This window comes from Hemicordylus capensis, chromosome 2 (genome assembly GCF_027244095.1).
Source record: "Hemicordylus capensis ecotype Gifberg chromosome 2, rHemCap1.1.pri, whole genome shotgun sequence".
Classification (NCBI taxonomy): Eukaryota; Metazoa; Chordata; class Lepidosauria; order Squamata; family Cordylidae; genus Hemicordylus; species Hemicordylus capensis.
This window is the reverse complement of record NC_069658.1, coordinates 254,955,348-254,978,841: the sequence shown is the minus strand read 5'-3', so window position 1 is coordinate 254,978,841 and position 23,494 is coordinate 254,955,348. Positions and strand designations below refer to the sequence as shown.

Below are 23,494 nucleotides of genomic sequence, written 5' to 3'. Positions count from 1 at the left end.
CACTAGCGCTGCCAGCCTGTCCCCTGAGACCTGGGTGGTGACGCTCTATGTGTCTCCACATGGGCGTCGTACCCAGGTGCCCAGGGTTCATTCCACAGCTGACCTGCATCCTGCAGTGGACACAGCGGGCGTGGAATGGGGCATCTTGAGGGACCTCAAAATGCGCCCACACACCACTGCCCTTGGCCTCCTGCACCCAGGGCGCCATCCTAGGCCGTTTCTCACAGGGTGGCTGCAGCCCTGGGGGGGGGGGGCGGCCACCGCTGCCTGCCCACTGCTGCCACCCAACCCACCCCTTCCGCCCTCCACACCAGAGGAAGGGCCCGGCTCCACTGACAGAGGAGAGACAGGCCTCTCCTCCACCACCTCACCAGACCGCTCCCCACCAGAGTGTCGGACTTCACGAGGGGGGCCCCACTGAGCGGCGAAAGGATAGGGGGAAGGGGCCCCAGAGGGAGGGAGAACCTGGCTGCAGGGTCCTCACCGCCCTCTACCTGCTCTTCCACATCCTCAGTCTCCTCCACCACAACAACTGGCGGTACCTCAGCAGCACCTGGTGCCACCGAGGAGGGACCCGCCACAGCCCTAACGCCTCTGCCTTCGCTGCGATTGCCGGCAGCAGGCAGGGGAAAATTAATCCTGCACACCAAACTCGAAGCCGGGACGAAGAATTCTCCAATGGGGAGGACCGGGATGTCCTCAGGCTCCCCGCGTCCTCTCCCTCTCCGTGCCGCAGGTGCACCCTGATCCTGGCCTCTCCCACGTCCTCTGCCTGGCAACCTAGTGCGAGGCCTGGCCGGCACATGGCGCTCATGTTGCTGAGACATTCTAGTTGTTATCTAGGAGGAGGGAGACTTTAAGAGTAAGGCCAGAAAGGGGCAAAAAAATAATTTGGAGGGGTTTGGAAGAAGGGCCAAAAAAAAATCAATTGATTTGGAACTGGTGGGGGGGGGAGTCTGTTTTGAAAAAGTAAGGCAATTAGGGGGGAAAGGAAGACTTTTTGATATGGGGGGGGAAGCCAATTGAAGTGAGAGGGAAGGTGACCTTTTAAAATTTGGGTGTCAAGCCAATTGTGGGGAGATGGGTCTGGGAGTTTTTTTTTTTAATTGGGGATTAAAGGGTGGACCCCTGGTGTGGGTGGCATGGGCAGTTGGGTGGAGTAGTTGTGGTGTGGGTGGCAAGTCTTTTTATTATTTTGGGGGAGAGTGGATGGGGGTAGGGCATAGCACCTACCAGTGGGGAGGGACACAGTCAAAGCTTGGGAACCTGCAGATCAAAGGAGGAAACCCTTATTTAGTGAACTGAAACACAGTGTGGTATGGTTCTGGGGGGTGGTTTACAAGTAATGCTGCGGGGGGAGCATCAACCTTGCAATGAATGCAATGCAGCCTTACCTATTTAATGACTTTAAATTTCACACAACCAAAACCAGAACCCAGTCGCACTTTCACAGAACCCACCCTCTGACTCTGACTCTGCCAGTGTGCCCATGGCAAGCAAGCAGCAGCAAACAATTGATGGCAGCATGGATGGAACATCATCATCATATATCTTTCAAAGATTACTAGAATGACCCCAGGAAGGAAACCCTTCTTTGGCGAACTGATGATGATGAGCAGAGCCAGCCTATAGGAACTTTCACTGACACAAAACCCAAATTGCACTTCACTTTTACAGAGAGAGAGAGCCCACCCACGCACTCTGTCTGCCGCCCAAGGCAAGCAAGCAGGCATCGAACACTTGGCAGCATGAACATCATCATAGATACCTTCCAAACATAATGACCTGGGGACGGTGTGGTGGTGTGTTGGGTATGGGTAACCTGTTAAAAAGCCACCTCATCTGCATGCAATGCAACAACACACAGCAGCAATATCTTCATCAAGCAAGACACAAGTCACAACAGTACATCTCCAAGGGTGCCTCCCCCCACACAACCCAAATGCATTTCAAAATAGGGGTGTCCCTATTTAAAACCGCCAACTTGGGAGAGAAAGGGGACAACAAAAGGTGCACAATTGCACATGCACTAACCCCTCTTCTTCCGGTCCTTCTCCTGCTGATCACTGCTGGTCACGGATGCGCCACCGCCAGCCAGCCACTCCTGGGCTGGGACACAACAGGGCGGCTGCACAAGGCACAGGCAACCGGGGTAGGTCAACGATGGAGGGGCAGAAGTGAGGAGACAACACTATTTGTGTCGCTCAACTCACCCCCAAGCAGAGACAAATGAAATCAACAAAAAACTTTCAAAAGAAAAAAAACCCGATGGCAGCCTCCAGGTGAGGTCGGAGGTAGGCTACTGTGTGGCTGCAGCTGTGGGAAGAAGTGGAAGAAGTCAGGGGAGGAGGGGGGGCGAGAGACAAAGAGAAAGAGAGGAGAGAGAGAAGAGAGAGAGAGAGAGAGAGAAGGAAGAGAGGAGGAGCGCAGCAGGGAGGGGGGATTCAGGTGTGGGGGGAGGACAGCGGCAGCAGCAGTCCCAAGAGGTGGGACCAGAGGGTGTGTTGGTTGGGGGGTGGAGTGTTTGGCAAGGGGTCTCTGGGGTATGTAGAGGGAGTCAGGGGCAAGAAGAGGTGGTGGGACCAGAGGGTGTGTGAGTTGGGTTAGGGTTAGTGTGTGGTGAGGGGTCTCTGGGGTATGTAAAGGGAGTCAGGGGCAAAGAGAGGTGGTGGGACCAGAGGGTGTGTGGGTTGGGTTAGGGTTAGTGTGTGGTGAGGGGCCTCTGGGGTATGTAGAGGGAGTCAGGGGCAAGAAGAGGTGGTGGGACCAGAGGGTGTGTGGGTTGGGTTAGGGTTAGTGTGTGGCAAGGGGGTGTTGGGGGGAAGGGGAGGGGGAGGGGGCAACAAACAGCAAATGAGAAAGTAGAACAACTCAGGCGGGCAGCAGGAATGGGGAGAAGGCTGGATGCAAGGGGGCGAGAAACTGGGCTGGGTGTGGAGTCTGGGAGGGTGGAGGGTGGGGGGATCAGGCAGGGAGGAGGAGGGGGGCAAATCAATCAATATATCAATCAGGAGGGAGTAGGGACAAACACAAGCCAAAAAGTTTAAAACCCAATTCTAAACCAATGAATGCTAATAAACCAGCAGAATCTCGGGGGGGGGGGGGAACCAAGCAAAAGGCCCACTAAGAAGCAGCAAACAGAGACAATGAAATAATTGCTGAAATAATAATATGGACTGCAAAGCAAGTCTGCACAAACAAAACTGAACTCTGGCGGGCAGCAGCGATGGGGAGAAGGCTGGCAGTGAGGGGGGAGAAACTGGGCTGGGTGGGTGGGGTGGGTTTGGTTGGGTCTCTGGATGGGAGGGGCAAGTTAGGAGCAGGGGGGCCACACAGAACAAGGAGCAATAATAATCTCAATTCAAATCAATCAACAAATGCAAAACTAGTTGAACACAGAATGAAAACCAATCTGAAAGAATCAAGCAAAAGCAAACTGGGCAAGTCTCGGGGTGGGGGGGGTGGGGAGAGCACACAACTAACCACCAAAAGAGAACCAAAATAGATTATATGGGACAATCACAACAAAAATTGGCTATAATAACAACAGAATCCTCTCGGGGGGGGGGACCAACTCAGGCAGGCAGCAGCAACAAAATGCAAAGTACAAGTTAACAATTAAAGCAAAGCAGCAGCAATATATAAATGAAACCAATGGAATGCAATGAAAATCAAAAAGTTGAACAAAAACAAGGCAGAAGGCACAAAGAGCAATAATAAATTGAACTTTTAAAACAATAAATGCAGTGGGTGGGAGTGGGGGAGGGTAGGCCCAAGGAGGAGGGATGAGAAGGGAAAGGGGGAGGAAAGCAGGACAGACAAAGAAAAGCAACAGGGAAATTTGGGGAAACTTAAGAAAAAAGTAAATTAAGTATAGAGAAGAGACAGACAGAGACAGACACACACAGAGAGTCACAGAGAGGGCAGGTGGACAAAAGATTAAAAGGTGGCACACAACAACAACACAGAGAGAGACACAGGACACAGTCAGGGACTCACAGTCAGACACCAGCAGCAAAGGAGCAAGCAAGGGTCTCAGATGATCCCACAACTGCAGCCAAAGATAAGTTTTTAGGCAAGAGGCTTGGGTTTATATAGGTTTGAAATTCTCTCCTTTGGGAGCCCCCACCTTTGCACTCCCCCCATGGCCAACAGGGTGCCAGCTCTCAACAGTACAACAGCCAAGCAGCCTACCAGAGCAAAGGACTCATTCTGGCCAATCAAAGGATCAATAGCGCAACCAATGCAATGCCTGAAAATAGCCTCACAAAATGGATGCCAGGAGCAAAAGTTTCAGGAAGGAGCCACAAAATGGAGGACACACTTGAAACTTTAAAATAACACTAAAGACAGTCAATTGAAGCCAGTGGGACATCCGAACCGGCCCGAATTCGGTTCGGACCCGAACCTCCGAATCTGAACCAGTTCGGATCCAAACCGAACTGCACATCCCTATTTCACAGCTGCCACACATTGGAGTCAACACTTTCAACGAGCTGTTCACCATCACCCCAAGATACTTCTCCTGGTCAGTTACTCACAGCTCAAATCCCATCAGAGTATATGTGAAGTTGGGGTTTTTTGCCCTAATATACATCACATTACACTTGCCAACATTGAACCACATTTGCCGTTTTGCGTGTGTAATATTTCTTGGTGACTGCTGTGATGAGCTCCATGTCCGGCCTTGAGTCTAACTTGTGCTTCACTCACTGCTCTAGTCTGCTCTGCAATCTGCATTGCAAGGTGTGCTCATTCAAGTTGCTCTAGTTGTGCTTATGGCTATACTTGCTGCTAAGTAAAGGTGCTGCTGTAGCAGCTGTTGCAATGCTAGAAAGTAACGGAAGGAGTCATAATTGTGTGTGAGAGAGTAACTTGTGCCAGCAATGTTACTGCAGCACAAGCAGTGTGGCTGGCAGTGGATGCTGGGATAGTGAGTCTTTTTTGGACATTTTTGGGCTGCCTTTGAAATGTGTGTTCTGTGTTGGGAGGGACAGGTTCCCTTCTACTGTGTGCTTCTTCAGTGTTTTTCAAGGCAGGGTTGCAAAATTGTGCACTCTGCTTGTTCCAGCCATAAGAAACAATGGGGGCACCCAATTGTTCCCCATGGGTAGCTCCTCAGCACACCAAAGTAGGTTGGGTGGTATGGCATGATAGGTGCTACCTACCACCCAACCCAGAAAAGAGAAGGGCAAATGGGTGATATCTATCAATTTTTTTGAGCTTTCCCCATGCATGTATGACAGCCGAGCTCCCTCCCTTTGGGTTTTTTGGATGGGAAAGTTTTTTTTAAAAAATTATTTATTTATTGTTACATTTATATACCGCCTTTCATTAAAAGACAACCCCAAGGCGGTTCACAAAAGTTAAAATATACAGTAAAAAGGCAATAAAAACATCAAGCTAAAAAATATAAAAAACATAAAATACAAGCATAAAAACAATACAACAGATAAAAACACACAGAAGCAGCAGTAAAAATGATTACGTAAAAGCCTGGGTAAAAAGCCAAGTTTTTACAAGCTTTCTAAAAGCCGTGATGGAGTCTGAGGAGCGAATGGCCACTGGGAGAGCATTCCAAAGTCTGGGAGCAGCAACAGAGAAGGCCCTGTCCCGAGTGCACGACAGCCGAGCCTCTCTCATTGTCGGCACCCGGAGCAGGGCCCCCCCAGATGTCCTCGTCAAGCGGGCAGCAACCCTTGGGAGCAGGCGGTCCCTCAAATTCCCTGGGCCCAAACCATTTAGGGCTTTAAAGGTCAAAACCAGCACCTTGAATTGGACCCCGAAATGATCTGGCAGCCAGTGCAACTCTTTCAAAATGGGGGTGATGTGCTCCCAATGGGCAGCTCCAGATAAAACCCTCGCTGCCACGTTTTGCACTAGCTGCAGTTTCCAGATATTCTTCAAGGGCAGCCCCACGTAGAGCGCGTTACAGTAATCCAGCCGCGACGTGACTAAGGCATGGGTAACCGTGGCCAGATCTGCCTTCTCGAGAAAGGGACGCAGCTGGCGCACTAGCCGAAACCATGCAAAGGCACCCCTGGCCACCGCCTACACCTGAGCTTCCAAAACCAGAGCCGGGTCCAGTAGTACCCCCAAGCTGCGTACTTGCTCCTTCAAGGGGAGTGCAACCCCATCCAGAACCGATAAAATCTCCTCATCCCGATTGGCTTTCCTACTGACCAACAGTACCTCCGTCTTATCCGGATTCAATTTCAGTTTGTTAGCCCACATCCAACCCATCACGGCCTCCAGCCCCCGATTCAGGACATCCACCACCTCCCTAGGATCAGATGACAAGGAGAGATAGAGCTGAGTGTCATCTGCATATTGCTGACAACTCAGTCCAAGTCCCTGGATGACCTCTCCCAGCGGCTTCATGTAGATGCTAAAGAGCATGGGGGACAAGACCGAACCCTGCGGGACCCCAGAGGCCAATGGCCACGGGGCCGAGCAGTAGTCCCCCAGCACTATCTTCTGGGCCCTCCCCCCAAGAAAGGACCGGAACCACTGCAACGCAGTGCCTCCGATTCCCATACTCAAGAGGCGGCCCAGAAGGATACCATGGTCGATGGTATCAAACGCCGCCGAGAGGTCCAGCAGAACCAACAGGGACGCACTCCCCCTGTCTAGTTCCCGGCGTAGGTCATCCACTAGAGCGACCAAGGCAGTCTCAGTCCCATACCTGGGGCGGAAGCCAGATTGAAAAGGGTCCAAATAATCCGTATCATCCAAGACCCTCTGCAGCTGGGACGCCACCACACGCTCTATCACCTTGCCCAAAAAGGGAAGGTTAGACACAGGTCTAAAGTTATCCAGGTTGGAGGGATCAAGGGAGGGCTTTTTTAATAGTGGTCTTACCACCACCTCCTTGAGGCACGATGGCATCCTGCCGTCCCTTAATGAAGCATTAATGAAGAGCCCCTGGTGGCGCAGTGGTAAAACTGCCGCCCTGTAACCAGAAGGTTACAAGTTCGATCCTGACCAGGGGCTCAAGGTTGACTCAGCCTTCCATCCTTCCGAGGTCGGTAAAATGAGTACCCAGAATGTTGGGGGCAATGTGCTAAAATCATTGTAAACTGCTTAGAGAGCTCCTGCTATAGAGCGGTATATAAATGTAAGTGCTATTGCTGTTGCTATTGCTAATGATCACCTCCAGCCATATGCCTGTCCCCTCCCTGGCAGCTTTTATTAGCCATGAAGGGCAAGGGTCAAGAGCGCACGAAGTCGCCCGCACGCTGCCCAGGATCTTGTCCACATCCTCAGGCCGCACCAACGGAAAAGAATCCAACACAACAGGACCAGATGATACAAGAGGCACATCTGCCGGAACTGCCAAAACTCTGGAGTCCAGGTCAGCACGGATGCGAGCGACTTTATCTGCAAAGTGACAGGCAAACTGATCACAAAGAGCTGTCGATGACTCCTCCCCCATTATCTGGGAGGATGTGTGGAGCAAGGTTTTTACCATACGAAACAGCTCTGCTTGTCTGCACTGAGCAGACGCAATGGAGACGGAGAAAAAGCATTTCTTCGCTGGTCCCACCGCCACGGAGTAGGTCCTAAAATGGTCTCTAGCCCATGTTCGGTCGGATTCGTAACGACTCTTCCTCCAGCGTCACTCCAGCCATTGCCTGAGTTGCTTCATTGCCCTAAGCTCAGAGGAAAACCAAGGAGCAGATCGGGCTCCACCAAGCTGGAGAGTGCATTTAGGAGCAACCGTGTCAACAGCCCGGGCCATCTCTCCATTCCAGAGGTCAACCAGGGCCTCGACAGGGTCACCAGCTCTGAACACTGGAAACTCCCCGAGGGCCACCTGGAATCCAAGTGGATCCATAAGCCTCCGGGGGCGGACCATCCTAATCGGCCCACCACCCCTGCAGAGGGCAGATGGAGCAGTCAAACTAAACCCCACCAGATGATGATCTGTCCATGACAAGGGAGTGATCTCAAATTCCCCCACCTCCAGATCATTTATTTCCCGGTCGGCAAAAACCAGATCCAGAGTGTGTCCCGCCACGTGGGTAGGGCCCGATACCAATTGAGACAGGCCCATGGTTGCCATGGAGGCCATGAATTCCTGAGCCGCACCCAATAGGGGAGCCTCAGCGTGGACATTGAAATCCCCCCAAACAATAAGCCTGGGGGAATCCAAGGCCACCTCCGAGACCACCCCCACCAGCTCAGGTAGGGAGACTGAAGTGCAGCGGGGTGGTCGGTACACCAGCAGAATCCCCAGCATATCTCGGAGGCCCACCCTCAAGGACAAACACTCAAAATTCTGAGATTGCTTGACTGGGCACCTGGAAACGGGGAGGATCTCACGAAATATGACTGCAACGCCTCCTCCCCGACCCTCGAGGGGGGCTGCTGCATGATCTGGAAACCTGGAGGGCAGAGCTGAGAGAGACCAACCCCGCCCAGCGTATCCAACCAGGTCTCCGTCACACATACCAGGTCAGCACACTCATCCACAATCAAATCGTGGATGAGGGAAGTTTTTGCATTAACTGACCTGGCATTCAGCAGCAGCACCCTAATCCTCGAGGGAATGTTCTCAGAGCTCCCTGGGGTCAGAGGGTTGGGAGAAGGGCCGGAAAAAGGAACAGGCCTCAATTGCCTGGACCGTTTCCCCCTGTAACAGCCTGCCCAACTCCCACCGCCATACCTCCCTCTTCCTGCTACCTGTGATATTGCTACCCCCACTCCAGACCCACTTTTTCACTCTCCCAAACACATCTCCCCAACCTAACCCACCACAGCTCCTTGGCTTAATAAAAAACCAGAACCAGACTTGTACAATCTCTTGCTGACTTCTTGATTACAGGAAGAAGGATCCTCAGGGTAGAAGGAGAAAGGTCTTAAGGGCCCCAGGCAGCTCGCCCCACAGCTGAGAGCCACAAGGACAAGAGCCCTTCTGCCAGCCTGCCCTATATAGCAGCAGAGCCCCAGCAGCAGCCCAGAGGAGATCCAACACACCTGGAGGAGAGGTGGGGCAGAAGCAAAAGACAGCAAAATGTTAAATATTGCCCGCTTGCCCCTTTATTTTGTGTGTTGGGTGGTCGGTAGCACCCATCATGCCCTATCACCCAACCTACTTTGGGGTCCCTAGGAGTTACCCATGGGGAACAATGGGGTGTTTCGAGTGCCCCATTGTTCCCTATGGTTGAAACATTTGAAACATTTCGAGTCTGTTTCATTGAAACAGCCAGCTCTGATGCTGTTTCAATGAAACGTTTCAAACATTTTGCATTTTGTTTCAAGCTCAAAACAAAATGCAAAATCCATTTTGTGCACACCCTAAGTTCTTCATTCACCTCACTTCGTAATTGTCCTTTTTTTCTTTCCTTATTGTTGCATCAGGTCTCCAGTCTTTCCCTTTTCTGCCCTGCCCTTGAATTTTAGAACAGAAAAAGCACCAAAGAGATGTCTCTTCCATGCAGCTATGTGTCATAATTACTGCCCTCAAAAAAGAAGGCCTGGCATCATTCGCAGATAAAACCAGGCTTAGAACTAGAGGTCTCTTTTCCAGCTCTAGGCCTCCCTTCAACAGACAAAAGCTCTGAACACATTGTGCTCAATGCTTCTTTTCCTTATGCTTAGACCCTGCCTCATTCCAGATGTACAGAAAGCTGCTGCCCTGGATACGTCAAGGTGATGAAAGAAGGAGAGCCAGTTTGCTGCTATGATTGTGCTCCATGCAAGGGAGGGACCATCTCCAATCAGGAAGGTAGGCGACAATAGAGGAAAGGGGCTCCTATTAAGAATTGGGCACAGTAGTACAGGTGTACAGTAGTACATATGCTGGTAACCTCCATATTTGATTACTGCAATGCACTCTATGTGGGGCTGCCTTTGTATGTCGTTTGGAACCTGCAGTTGGTGAAAATGTGGTAGTCAGGTTGCTTTCCAGGTCATCTCAAAGAGACCATATTACTCCTATCCTCTCTAATAAAATGCTTGGTGTCCGTCCGTGGACGGACACCAAGCGTGTGTCCGTGCCTCCCTGGCCTGTTCTGGGCATGCGCGAAGCGCATGCCCAGAACAGGGCAAGGGAGACACGATCGCCGGCACCCGGCAGCCATCTTGGGCAGCCAGAAGCGGCTGCCCCGAAGAAGCCGGAGAAGCGGCGGCGGGGGAAAGTGACCGAGGCCGGGGGCGGAGCGGAGCGGAGGCCATGTAACTTTTTTAAAAAATGCACCCGCGGCTGACGCTGCCGACCGCCCACCCTCCCTCCCAGCTGCCGAGTCCCCCTTACCCTGGCCGACTGCTGTCGGCCGAAGACAGCCCTTAATTTAAGAGGCAGAGAGGAGCTCGTAAGCAGAGCTCCTCTCTGTGCAAAGCCTCTTGCCGAACTGCCGCTTTGGGCGCTTGCGTCCCTTGCGCCCAAAGCGGCAGTTCGGCAAGAGGCTTTGCACAGAGAGGCGCTCTGCTTGCGAGCTCCTCTCTGCCTCTTAAATTAAGGACTTCCTTCGGCCGTCAGCAGTCGGCCAGGGTAAGGGGGACTCAGCAGCTGGGAGGGAGGGTCGGCGGCGTCGGCTGTGGAAGCAATTTTTTAAAAAGTTACATGGCCTCCGCTCCGCCCCCGGTCCCGGCCTCCGTCTCCCCGGCCTGGCGGGGGCAAGTGCCTGGGCCAATTTGGCCCTTAAAGGTAGGGGGGGCACAAAGGAGCTGGGAGGGCGGCTGGATGGCGGAGGGAGGGGGAATGGCGGCGGGGGGCCAGGAGCGCCGTTACTAGCGCCCGTTATTCAATGGGCCAAAATTCACTTGTATTAAAAGAATCTACACTGGCTAGGCTACCAATATGTTTCTGGGCAAAATACAAGGTGCTGGTTATAACCTATGAAGCCCTAAAGAGCTTAGGCCCAGGGTATTTCAGAGATCATATTTTTCACTATTATTTATTATTATTATTGATTCGATTTCTATACCACCCTTCCAAAAATGGCTCAGGGCGGTTTACACAGAGAAATAACAAACACTATGAACCCCATTGTCCATTGAGATAATCCAGAGAGATCTGTCTGCAGCTGCCACCAGCTCATTTGGTGATTACTCAGGGACAGACCATATCTGTTGCTACCCCAAGATTTTAGAATGCACTCTCTGTTGAAATAAGAGCCTCCTCATCTCTGACAGCTCTTAAAAATTCTTTAAAGATGTATTTATTCACCCAAGCTTTGTAAACTAGAATTGTGGTTTTAAATCATTTTGTTGTTTTAATGTTTTAATATTTGTTTTATGTTGTTGTAAACCATCCAGAGATGCAAGTTTGGGGTGCTATACAAATTATAACAAACAAGCAAATAAACAATAAATCAGTGCCTGGGGTCAGTTTTGGTGTGCATAAAGGTGAACAAACAGAAACTTAATTGAGACAAGATAGAAGTACTGTTGGTTGGAAACTCAGGAAACTTTGGAGTGGATGTTCAGGCTCATTGCCCAGGAGCTTTGATCTCAAGGACTGAACTCCACACCTTCTGCATAAAGAGCATGTCCTCTTTTGGATAAATTTGACCCCTCCCCCTCATACTTATAGTTCATCACTTTCCCATATTTGTCTTATCTGACTTTTGCAGCATCTAAGTTCTCACTCCTCAAATGTATCTTGCATGGGATATAATAGATGAAAGATTGGATGTTATTCCATCTTATTTGTTTGTTATTTCTCTGTGTAAACCGCCATGAGCCATCTTTGGAAGGGCGGTATAGAAATTGAATAAATAACAACAACAACAGATGCCAGAGGAACACTGAAGTCACTCTTATGTCTTTCAGATTCAGACGATTGTAAGAAGTGTCCAGAAGATCAGCATCCAAACAAGAACCAAGATCAATGTGTCCCCAAAGCAGTAACATTCTTATCCTATGAAAAAACTTTGGGGGTTACCTTAGCTTGCTTTTCCCTTTTTTTTGTCTTTGTCCACAGCAATTGTTTTAGGAATCTTCATCAAATATTTAGACACTCCAGTCGTCAAAGCCAACAACCGTGACCTCTCCTACATGCTCCTGGTTTCCCTCCTGCTCTCCTTTTGGTCCTCCTTTCTGTTCATTGGTCAGCCTCGGAAAGTGACCTGTCTCCTACGACAAACTGCCTTCAGCATCATCTTCTCATTTTCCATCTCTTGTGTGTTGGCCAAAACCATCACTGTGGTAGTGGCATTCATGGCCACCAAGCCAGGGAACAGGATGAGGAAATGGCTGGGGAAGAGTCTGGCCAACTTCATTGTCTTGTCCTGTTCTATTGTCCAAGTGGGCATTTGTGCTATCTGGCTGGGCATCTCTCCCCCCTTCCCAGAGGCTGACATGCACTCCCAGCCTAGGCAGATCACCCTGCAATGCAATGAAGGATCTGTCGCCATGTTTTACACTGCCCTTGGCTACATGGGCTTCCTGGCGGCCATCTCTTTCACGGTGGCTTTCCTAGCCAGGAAGCTGCCTGGATCCTTCAATGAGGCCAAGCTGATCACCTTCAGCATGTTGGTCTTTTGCAGTGTGTGGGTGTCCTTTGTGCCCACCTACCTGAGCACCAAGGGGAAATACATGGTGGCTGTGCAGGTCTTCTCCATCTTGGCCTCCAGCCTGGGATTACTGGGTTGCATCTTTCTTCCCAAATGCTACATCATTGTTCTGAGACCTGATCTAAATACAAAGGAGCATTTAATGATGAAAACTGAACACGTTACCTGATTCTTAATATATTCACTTAATATATCCCCCCCCCAAATTGGCATTTCTTTGTCCAGCATGGCTCTAATAAAATCATGTATTTCCCATATGAGTGTACCCCCTAACCCAATCTGAGATGCTATTAGAATAAGTCTTCATTTTCTTCATGTACTTTAGGAAAGTACTGGGTTGAACCACTTCTGCGGTTTGAGGGGACTATGCCTGTAAAGCGGAATCTGATGAGGGACCCCACAGTACTTGGGCCATTGATGTGTGGAAGTACTTTTTGCTGTATTAAGTGCCTTACTGCTTCCTGCAGACACCCTGCTACCATATCATATTATAAGGGAAAGAACATGCAAGAAATCTACTCTGCTTCATATTTATATATGTATATCCTGTTTTTCCTCCCAAGAGCCCACAGAAGTGCACAAAGCGTTATGTTTATCCTCAACAGCGACCCTGTGAGGTAGGTCAAGGTGAGAGATAAATGAATGGCCCAGAGTCACCCAGTGAGTTTCATGGCAGCTGGAGGATTTGAACTCAGATCTCTTCGGTCCTGGAACAACACACTAAGCATCACACTGCACTGGCTTTCAGCGAAGGAACTCGAGGAAGCCGCAGGAAATTAGCAGGAGCTGGAGACAAGAGACATCAACATATTTCTAAATTTAAAAGCAAAAACAACTAACTGCGCATGTTCAGTCCTTCACACATGTGTTTGGTTAGCATATTATAGTACTCCACACACAAAGAGGAGCCCAGCTTAAGCTGCACACGTCTTTGAGGATTAACCCCATTAAAGTCAGTGGGGTTTACTTCCAAGTCAACATGGCTAAGTTGGACTGCACAACAGAACCATGTGTAGTATTTTCCCTATGCACAGGGAAAGAGCTCCCAGAGATGCTCTTTGTGGCAGTGCTGATAGATCCTCTTCTCTTTGGGGATCAGCACTTTGTCCTTGACAACTGCAGTGGGAGTTGCTTGCAGGACCAGGAGCAGAGAGGGATCAGTTGGGAAAGGATGAAGCTCCTGCTGCTTTCCACTCCTTGCACACACACCCCACCTAGAACTCCCTCATCCTCTTCCAGGGGTGTGGCTATTTGTGTTCACCCACCTTCTGTCAAAATGGGTTGTCTCTCCCATCCCACCTTTCTTCCTCCCTGGATATTAGTGCTTTTGAGCTCCGCTCGTCCCATCACAGCTTGGCTTTTGTTTTTTTTCTTCCAAAGTACAGCAAGCAAGGATTTGCAGTTGGCCCTGTGTTGGGGGGAAATCAAAGAGTGAGACTTGAACCAAAGTATGCAGCCTAGGCCTCGCTCCCTTACTGTCTGGTATTTGTTATGATGCTGCAGGTGAAGATTTTGAACAATGTACAATGGCCTTACTTTAGTACAAGGCCAAGCATGCATAGTAGCTCTGAAGAAATGTATCTTGTTAACCGTGATTGGTCAATGCTGGTTGGTAGGTGGTGTCTTTCCCTGACTCTATTTGATTGATTGATTAAGTGCCATCAAGTAGGTGTTGACCCTTAGCGACCACATAGATAGATTCTCTCCAGGATGATTTGTCTTCAACTTTGCTTTTAAGGTCTCTCAGTGGTGCATTCATTGCGGTCGCAATCGAGTCCATCCACCTTGCTGCTGGTCGTCCTCTTCTTCTCTTGCCTTCAACATTTCCCAGCATTATGGACTTCTCAAGGGAGCTGGATCTTTGTATAATGTGTCCGAAGTATGATAATTTGAACCTGGTCATTTGTGCCTCGAGTAAAAATTCTGGATTGATTTGTTCTATGACCCATTTGTTTGTTTTCCTGGCAGTCCATGGTATCCTCAAAAGTTTTTTACAGCATCAAAGTTCAAAAGCGTCAATGCTTTTTCTGTCTTGCTTCTTCAAAGTCCAGCTTTCACATCCATAGAGTATCATGGGGAAAAACATTGTCTGAGTAATTCTAATCTTTGTAGGTATAGACACATTACGACACCTAAATATCCTTTCCAAGGCCTTCATTGCAACCCTACCAAGTCCTAGTCTGTGGTGTATTTCTTGACTACTGGAGCCTTTACTGTTCATGGTCAATCCTAAAAGGCAGAAGCTATCCACCACATCAATGTCTTCATTGTCAGTTCTGAGGCTGGTTGCTGTACCTGTTGATTTAATTTAGTCTTTTTTACATTTAGTTGTGGTCCCATTTTTTCACCTGATAAGGCTTTAGTATATAATTTTGTGGGGTTTCTTCTTCCTCCTTTCTGTGTTTGGAGTGGGCCCAGTATACTGTGATAAATAAAGCTTTGAATCAGATGGAACTGTGTGGCCCCTGCCTATAAAGAACTCTAGCAGTAGGGGAGAATTTCTCCAACACCTGCTCACCATCAGAGTCTCCTTGCTGATCCTGCTCTTGCCACACATCACCACTGCTGCTGCTCCTGCTGCCCCCTGCCACCACCTTGCTACCACTGCTCCTGCCACCCAAGGGTGGCTCCAGAAGGGTGGCAGGAGTGTCTTGCCTCCCCTTTTGGTTTCAGATATCTAATATGTGTGACACAGCAAATCCACCCATAAATGCACTCTGTCCCTTCTGTACCCCCTTCAATTTTTCCCTGCCACTGCTGCTGACTCCCAGTCCCCCACTGCAACTGCCCTTGCTGCCCTCACCACCTCTATTCCTGCTGCTCCTCAACACCACTGGTAGGTGCCACCTACCACCTGCTACCACTTCTCTTGCCTGTACTGCCATTTTCCTGCCAGCTCCCAGGACCTTCAGGCTTCTGACTAGCCTTGGGAGACAGCTGGCAAGCAGCAGAAGTGGCAAGTGGCAGGAGCCATGGGCAGCAGGTGGCAGGAGTGCCAGCACAGGCAGCTGGACCCACAGTCAAAAGGAACAGTGGGCAGCAGGAGCGGCATGCGGGAGCAGTGGGTGGCAGATGTGGCAGAGTGGGTGTCAGGAATGGCAAGCAGACATTATGGTGTAGTTCATAATAAAACATTATCCATCAAAAAAGCTTACCCTGGTACTGAAATCTGACAGAGTAATTAAATATTATGGTCTAGTCTGGGGGTGGGCAAACTTGGACCTCCAGCTGTCATTGAGCTACCACTCCCATTATCTCCAGGCACCATTTTTTGTGATTGGGGATGATGGGAATAGTAGCTCAACAACAGCTGGAGGGCCAAGTTGGCCCATCATAAAACATTACTGCGGTATTGAAACCTGACAAAGTAAGGGAAAATTACATCCCTCTCCCTGAGGAAAGATGCCCGAGTTTTGAAATCTGCTAGGGTAAGGGGTAATTACATTTTTGTCCATCAGAAAACATTACTGGGGTAAGTAAATCTGAGACCATAAATCAAAATTACCATTACACCAGTGCCCCTAAAGAATTGGTGTCCTAGGTGACCGCCTTGGTCTGCCTAGTGGGTGGGTCGGCACTGTGAGAAGTAGCTACTTCGAAGTAGAGTTTTCAGACAAATCATTTCAACAACAGGGGAAAAAATGGCAAAAGTTCTAAAGCAAAAGCATTTGCAGGAGACAATGCAAACACAAATTGGCGGGGGGGATTTGTAAAGGAACAACATTTTCATAAAGTTGAAATGACACACAACCTGATTAGAATTGGTGGTCCTACACATGCCCGGTACAATACAGTTCAATCTGCAGCAAATTGCCTGATGTCTGATGTGTCTCATTTTCGAGACATACAGGGGGTTTTTTTTGGAGGGTCTTTTTTTTGCGGGGGGAGGGTATATACTGTCAGAATTAACAGCCTAAAGGAATAATATGAATTTGTTAATATTACATACCAAGGTCTTTTAAGTTATCTTAAAACCAGATGGCTACTTCATAAAACTCAATGGCTACTTCTCCTTCCAGCTGTTGAACATTTTTTGTTACTGTGTGAGGGTCTGAAATTCTACTTTCTGTCCCAAGAAACATGTCCTAAAGTTATAAAGGCCCTTTTTTGTGCATAAATTAGGTGAAAGATATTAATGGCTTGTGCACTCTCAAGTGATCCTGTTCTAAAAAGGCATCCTGAAGACTGGGCAGAAAAACATTTCAGCTGTGGAAGTAGTCAGTGTTCAACAATAAATTAGAGATTATTTGCCAGCAAGAAAGAAAAAACTTCTTTTCTGAGCCCTAAAACTCTGATGGAATGGAGGAACATGTAAATGAATTTAAAGCAATAGTGAATCAATTCCATGAAAGCTGTTGCAATTATTGATTGACTGAGTGATTGATTTGATTTAATTTATATCCCGCCCCTCCAAAAATTATAAGAGTTAAAAACAAACTCAATTGACAGTTAAAATCAAAACTAAATCAATTAAACATTTAAAATCATTTAAACACAAAAACATTTAAATTAAAATAATTTAAAACCAGCATTTTAAAATTTTATATTTTAATTTTTAATCATTTTTTAAAATTTTAATTTAAAAAAAAATTAAAAATGTGGACATGGAATGCTTGCTTCAGTAATATCACAGAATGTTTTTCATGGATGACTCTGACCAGGGCTTCATGTATTTATTGTTCAGGAAACATGTAGGCAGACATGTTTCCTCCTACCTTGCTTCCACACCTTGTTTCCACACAATCAGGTTCCCAGGTTTTCCTTTTATCTAGCTTCCACACAACTGAAAATTGGGAGCACGCACAGCTCCCAGTCCTGGGTAGAACACAGTTTTTGATTGTGTGAATGATCTCAGTGTGTAGCTTTAAGGAAAGAATTAAAAGCTATGCCTGAAAACGAAAACCTGTTATATGGCATATGAAAATGGGTGAAGATTTTTGATCCGTGAGTTAGTCCAGAGCAATACAGTGAAATCGTTTTGGTTTTTTTAAAAAGGCTTAGTATTATTTTTCTATTTCTAGTACTAATGATAATGTGGAATCAATATTTTCATTTATGAATGCTTAATGTACAGATGAATAAAATAGGCTGCATGTGCATAAGGGAGACGAAAAGAGAGTCTGAGGAACATTTAGCTAAAAGCGTCAAGGGGAATAACAAAAACACCTTTAAATACATCAGGTAAAGGAATCCTGCCAGTGAGGAGGTTGGATCTTTGGATAATGAGGGATGAAAGGGATTATTAAAGCGGATATGGAGGTTGCAGAGGAGCTCAATGAGTTTTTTGTGTCCGTCATCACTGCAGAGGATACTGAGCATATATCCGATCCTGAAACAGACTTTTCGGGGATGGAGGCTAAAGAACTGAGTCAGATAGAAGTGACAAGAGTTGATGTTCTAAACTGTCTGGAAAAACTGAAAATTAGCAAATCGCCAGGTCTGGATGGCATCCATCCAAGAGTCCTCAAAGAACTCAAATGTGAAATTGCCGACCTCCTTGCTAAAATATAATACTTATCTTTGCAATCAGACTCTGTATCGGAGGACTGGAAAGTAGCCAATGCAACACCGATTTTCAAAAAGGGATCCAGGGGTGATCTGGGAAATTACAGGCCGGTTAGCTTAACGTTCATTCCAGGCAAATTGATGGAAAGCATCCTCAAGGATAAAATTGTAAAGCCTGCTGGGAGAGAACCAGCATGGCTTCTGCAGAGGTAAATCTTGCCTCACCAACCTTTTGGAGTTCTTTGAGAGTGTCAACAAGTGTGTGGATCAAGGTGATCCAGTTGGCATAGTATACCTGGACTTCCCAAAAGCTTTCAACAAAGTTCCTCATCAAAGACTCCTGAGAAAACTTAGCAGTCATGGCATAAGGGGACAAGTACATGTGTGAATTGCTAACGTTGAAGGACAGGAAACAAAGAGTAGGGATAAAGGTAGACTTTTTGCAGCTTTTATGGATTTAAAATCTACATTCGATCTAATTCCTAGGGAATTATTGTGGTCCAAGCTTGGGAAATCCTTGATGGATAAAAGATTGTTGTTCCTGATTATGCAGCTCCATGTCAATTCTCCTATCTGAGTCAGATATGCTCCCAATGGGGCTCTAACTGATTCAATCCCTGCCACTCGTGGGGTTAGGCAGGGTTGTGTTCTGGCCCCTTCATTGTTTAATCTTTTTATCAGTGATTTAGCACAGTGTTTAGAAATGGCAGATTCACACGCCCCGAAACTGGCCGACATTTGTGTGCCAGTATTGCTATATGCGGATGATGTAGTGTTATTGTCCCAGACCTGTCTTGGTCTCCTTAAATTGCTGGCAGCCTTTGCCCATTATTGTAATGACAATAACTTATCGATAAACTGAGAAATCTAAGGTCCTAGTTTTCACTAAAGCTAGGAAACTTTATAAGTGGGTGGTAAATAAGGAAAATATCGAGCAGGTTTATAAATTCAAATACCTTGGTATACATTTCCAATATAATCTTAACTGGAAATCTCAAAGATTGTATTCTATCTCTATTGCTCGTAAAACTCTTAACGCTTTTCTGTGATTCTACTACTCCAAAGGAGGCCAGTATATACCAATGGCTCTCCAAGTTTTTTGAGCAAAGATTGTAGCTCAATTACTTTATGGCGTCCCACTTTGGATTCAGGGAGTAACATCAGAGTTACCCAATGACTGAATGATTGAACCCCAAACGGTTCAATCATTATTTATTAGGACTATCTTTGGGGTACCCAGATGTGTACCTTATTCAGCATTATGTTTGGAATCTGGATCCCTTACTATTTTTTTTTTAAGCATGGGAACTTACTTTCACCAGATGGATTAAACTTTGCTTGGATATTCAGGAGCCCTCCAATTTTTGGTTTCTATGGAGAGACTCCTTTCCTAGCCCTTGGATGTCATATGTCAACAACAAAATATTGCAAATGGGTCTATCTCTATCTGAAATTTTACTCATGGGAAATGAGAAGGCGAAGATTACACCTATACAACGCCTCCATGACATTGAGCACCAGAATCTTGTTTCTAGGGGAAATAGGACATGCTCTCCTCTATTTTTTGGTATCATGACCCCTTTGGGGAATAAAGGTTCTAAATATTTAGCTTCCCTACACTTTTAAAAGTTTAGGATAGCTTTCACTAGGGCCTATATGAATGTGCTGCCTTCAGCCCTTTTGGAAAAAAGATTTAATAAGGGATCGTCAGATTTTGGCCTATGCCCTTGTGGTGCAGGCCTCCCTGAAACAGTTTCTCATGTGATGTTATATTGCTCCCTTTATTCTGATACCCAGGAAGAGCAGACTCCTTTTATTTGAATTTTTGTCTTGAGGATCAAGATAATGAGGTTACTAAGGTGGTGGCGAAATTCTTTTATGTCGCTATTAGACTAAGATCCTGTTTAAGATCTAATCCTTAGGAGCTATTGTTTTGTCCTGATAATTATGTTTTATATTACTGCTGGCATATTTTGCTTTTAATCTTGTTTTAATCTTTGTATGTTCTCTGTATGGCCTTTGGCTGTAATAATAAATTAGACTGACTTCCAAATAGTTTCGACAAAGTACCTCATCAAAGACACTTGAGAAAATTTAGCAGTCTTGGGATAAGGGGACAAGTACATGTGTGGATTGCTAACTGGTTGAAAGACAGGAAACAGAGGGTAGATATAAATGGAGAGTTTTCACAATGGAGGAAGTAAGAACTGGAGGAAGTAAGAAGCTTTTTAATGTATTCATAAATGATCTAGTAGTAGAGGTAAGTAAGAGGTATTTGCAGATGATACCAAACTCTTTCAGGTAGTGAAATCCAAAAAGGACTGTGAGGAGCTCCAAAAGGATCTCTCCAAACTGGGTGAGTGGGAGACAAAATGGCAAATGCGGTTCAATGTTGGCAAGTGTAAAGTGATGCACATTGGGATGAAAACCCCCAACTTCAAGTATACACTGTTGGGATCTGAGCTGTTGGTGATTGACCAGGAGTGGGATATTGTGGTCGTGGTGGACAGCTCATTGAAAGTGAAAGGGGATTGAAAATAAAAGTGCTAATATTATAATTCCCTTATACAAAACTATAGTGCGGCCACACCTGCGAACAATTCTGATCACCACATCTAAAAAAAGACATTGTAGAACTGGAAAAGGTGCAGAAGAGGGCAACCAAGATGATCAGGGGCCTAGAGCACCTTTCTTGTGAGACAAGGCTACAACACATGGGGCTATTTAGTTTAGAGAAAAGACGACTGCGGGGAGACATGATAGAGCTCTATAAAATCATGCATGGTGTGGAGAAAGGGGATAGAGAGAATTTCTCCCTCTCACATAATACTAGAACCAGGGGTCATCCCAAGAAATTGATTGCCATGAAATTCAGAATGAGCAAACAGAGGTTCTTTTTCACACAATACATAATCAACTTGTGAAATTCTCTGCCGCAAGATTTGGTGACAGCCAACAACCTGGAAGGCTTTAAGAGGGGTTTGGATAACTTTGTGAGGTCTATAAATGTCTACTAGTCGGAGGGATTATAGGCCACCTCCAGCCTCAAAGGCAGGTTGCTTCTGAGTATCAGTTGCAGGGGAGTAACAGCAGGAGAGAGGGCATGCCCCTTTCAACTCCTGACTGTAGACTTCCAGCTGCATCTGTGCGAAACAGGATGCTCAACTAGATGGGCCTTGGGCCTGATCCAGCAGGGCTGTTCTTATGTTCTCACGAAGCATCTGCAATCTGTCTCTGGGCAGTGGCTTAGTCAATCCATCTGCTACCATCTCTTCTGTTGGGCAATACTTCAACTGGACCACCCCTTTCTCTTGTAAGTCTCAAACATAGTGATACTTTATGGGAATATGCTTCGTTTGAGACTTCATTTCTCCATCTGGGAGTTCTGGATACAACTTTGGTTATCCTCAAATGTTGTGGGCTTTGTTTCCTCAACCCCAAAGTCCAATAGTAGCTGGTGTATCCACACCAGTTCCTGCATGCTTCAGCTGTGGAAACATATTTTGCTTCTGTGGATGAGAGCACAACAAGTGACTGCTAGGGATGTGCAAACCAATTCGAATTTTAACCGGTTTGGTTCGAAAGTTCAAACTCGGACCAAACAGGGCATTGCATTGGCAATGCCGGTCCGAGTTCAAACCGATCGAGCCAGGTTCTAGAGGCCATTTTAGATGTTGTCCTCCATTCTGTGTGTTGTCCTCCATTCTCTGTGTTGCTTTATTTCATTGGCTGAGCTCTTGCTTCCCTGATTGGCTAGATGTGTCTGGCTCTCTGGTAGGCTCTGCACTGTGCTAGTCCTTGAGAACTGGCACCCTTTTGGCCAGGGGGGAGGGCACAGGTGGGGGCTCCCAAAGGAGGGAGTTTCAAATCCTATTTAAAGCCATGCCTCTGGCCTAGCAAAATCACTTTGACTGCAGTCTTCCTTGGCTTCCTTCTGGCCTGCTGCAGCTGCTGGTGTGGTAAGAGTCTGCCTGGTGTGGTAAGAGGCTGGTGTGGTAAGAGTCTGCCTGGCAGACACTGCTGTGTGCTTTTGTTTCCAATCCTCCCTTCTGCCTGTTTCTCTGCTCCCCCCCCCCAATTCTTTCCCCTGCTTTAAACTTTCCCCCCGCCTGATTTGACTGTGTGTGTGTGTTTGTTCTGCAGCTTTTATTCCCCCCCCCCCACCAAGTGAGTGAGTGTCTGTCTTTCTCTCTCTCCCTTCCCTCTTCTCTGGGCCAGGGGGGCCCAGGCCCTTTTTCCTGAGGCTTCTCTCTGGCCCATTCAACTAAGCTAGTCCCCACTTTCCCCAACCTTTTTTGCTTTTGTGGTGGCTGCTGCTTTTAAATCTGTTGGCTGAGTTGAGATAAAGAGAGTTCTCCTCAGCTCAATAACCACTGTGAGTTGTTTTTATTTTATTTGTGGGGGGATTGGAGGGGGGTTCCTTGTTTTCTCGGGAGCAGATGCTTTTCTTTGTTAATTCTTTTCTTGCTGTGCTTAGCACACAGCCTGCTCCAGAGTCCAGCACCTCTATCCTCCCCTTCCCTTCCCCCCTCCCCACCCCTTCGCCATCCCTACAACCTTTTCCCCCACCAGCCTTTTTATTTATTTAATCAGTGTTTTTACTTTGATTTCTTTGTTTGGGTGGGTGAAATAACTGGAACGCTTTTCATTCCGCCCTACCCCACGGCCCTAGCTTTGTCTGCCTGCCCGCACTGCCAGCTTGTCACTGGTCTATTATTCCTTCTTTTTTTCTCCTGACCAGTGTGTGGGGGCAGAAGATCTCCAGGACAACAAAGGGGTAAGTGATTACTTTTTGTTGTCCTCTTTGCTCCCTTTAGTGTCCCTTAAATAGGGCCTCCTTTTTTGTTTGGGTATGGGGAGGTATATTTTCTGTGTTTTTTCTTTACAGGTTGTTTCTTGTTTTCACAGGTCCCCCCTTAGTTGGTTTTAAAAGGGTTTTCTTTAAATAGGTTTTAAAAAGAGGTTCCCCCCAAATAGAGTTTTCTTTTTAAAAAAAGAAGCCCCCCCATCCATTTTTTTTAAACCCTCCATTTTTTAAAATGTTTCCCCAATTTTTAAAAAAGGCACCAAGGTCTTTGGGGATTTTTTAGCTCACAGCAGGCTGGCAGGCAGAGATGGGAGGGGTCACCATCCCCAAGCTGGTGCCGGAGGCTGGGGTGGGGGGCAGAGAAGACACCATCCTGTAGTCCCACAGGTCCCCATCGGCAAATTCTTTGGTCCAGGTGAGGCGGTGGCGTGAAGGCTCTCCTATCTGGAGGAGTCTGCTGCCGCCAAGCCAGGTCCTGGACCAGTGGCGGGTCCATCAGGCAATGCGCCACTAGTGTTGCTGCACTAGGTGCAGCCTGGCAGTGCAGGTGGTTCTCCTGCCTGGGAAGCTTCTTCCGTGGAGGAGGTGAAGGGCAGGAGCTTGATGGCTGGCAGTGCAGCCAGATTTTCCGTCACTCTTGTGGCCCCTCCAATGCTCTTCT

The 23,494-nt window shown here is 47.4% G+C and overlaps 1 pseudogene; it reads left to right on the top strand.

Annotated features, from left to right (window-relative positions):
- The window catches only part of LOC128341878 (vomeronasal type-2 receptor 26-like), a 39,172-nt pseudogene extending 24,251 nt beyond the window's left edge, over positions 1 to 14,921 (top strand).
- The last annotated feature ends 8,573 nt before the right edge of the window (positions 14,922 to 23,494 follow it).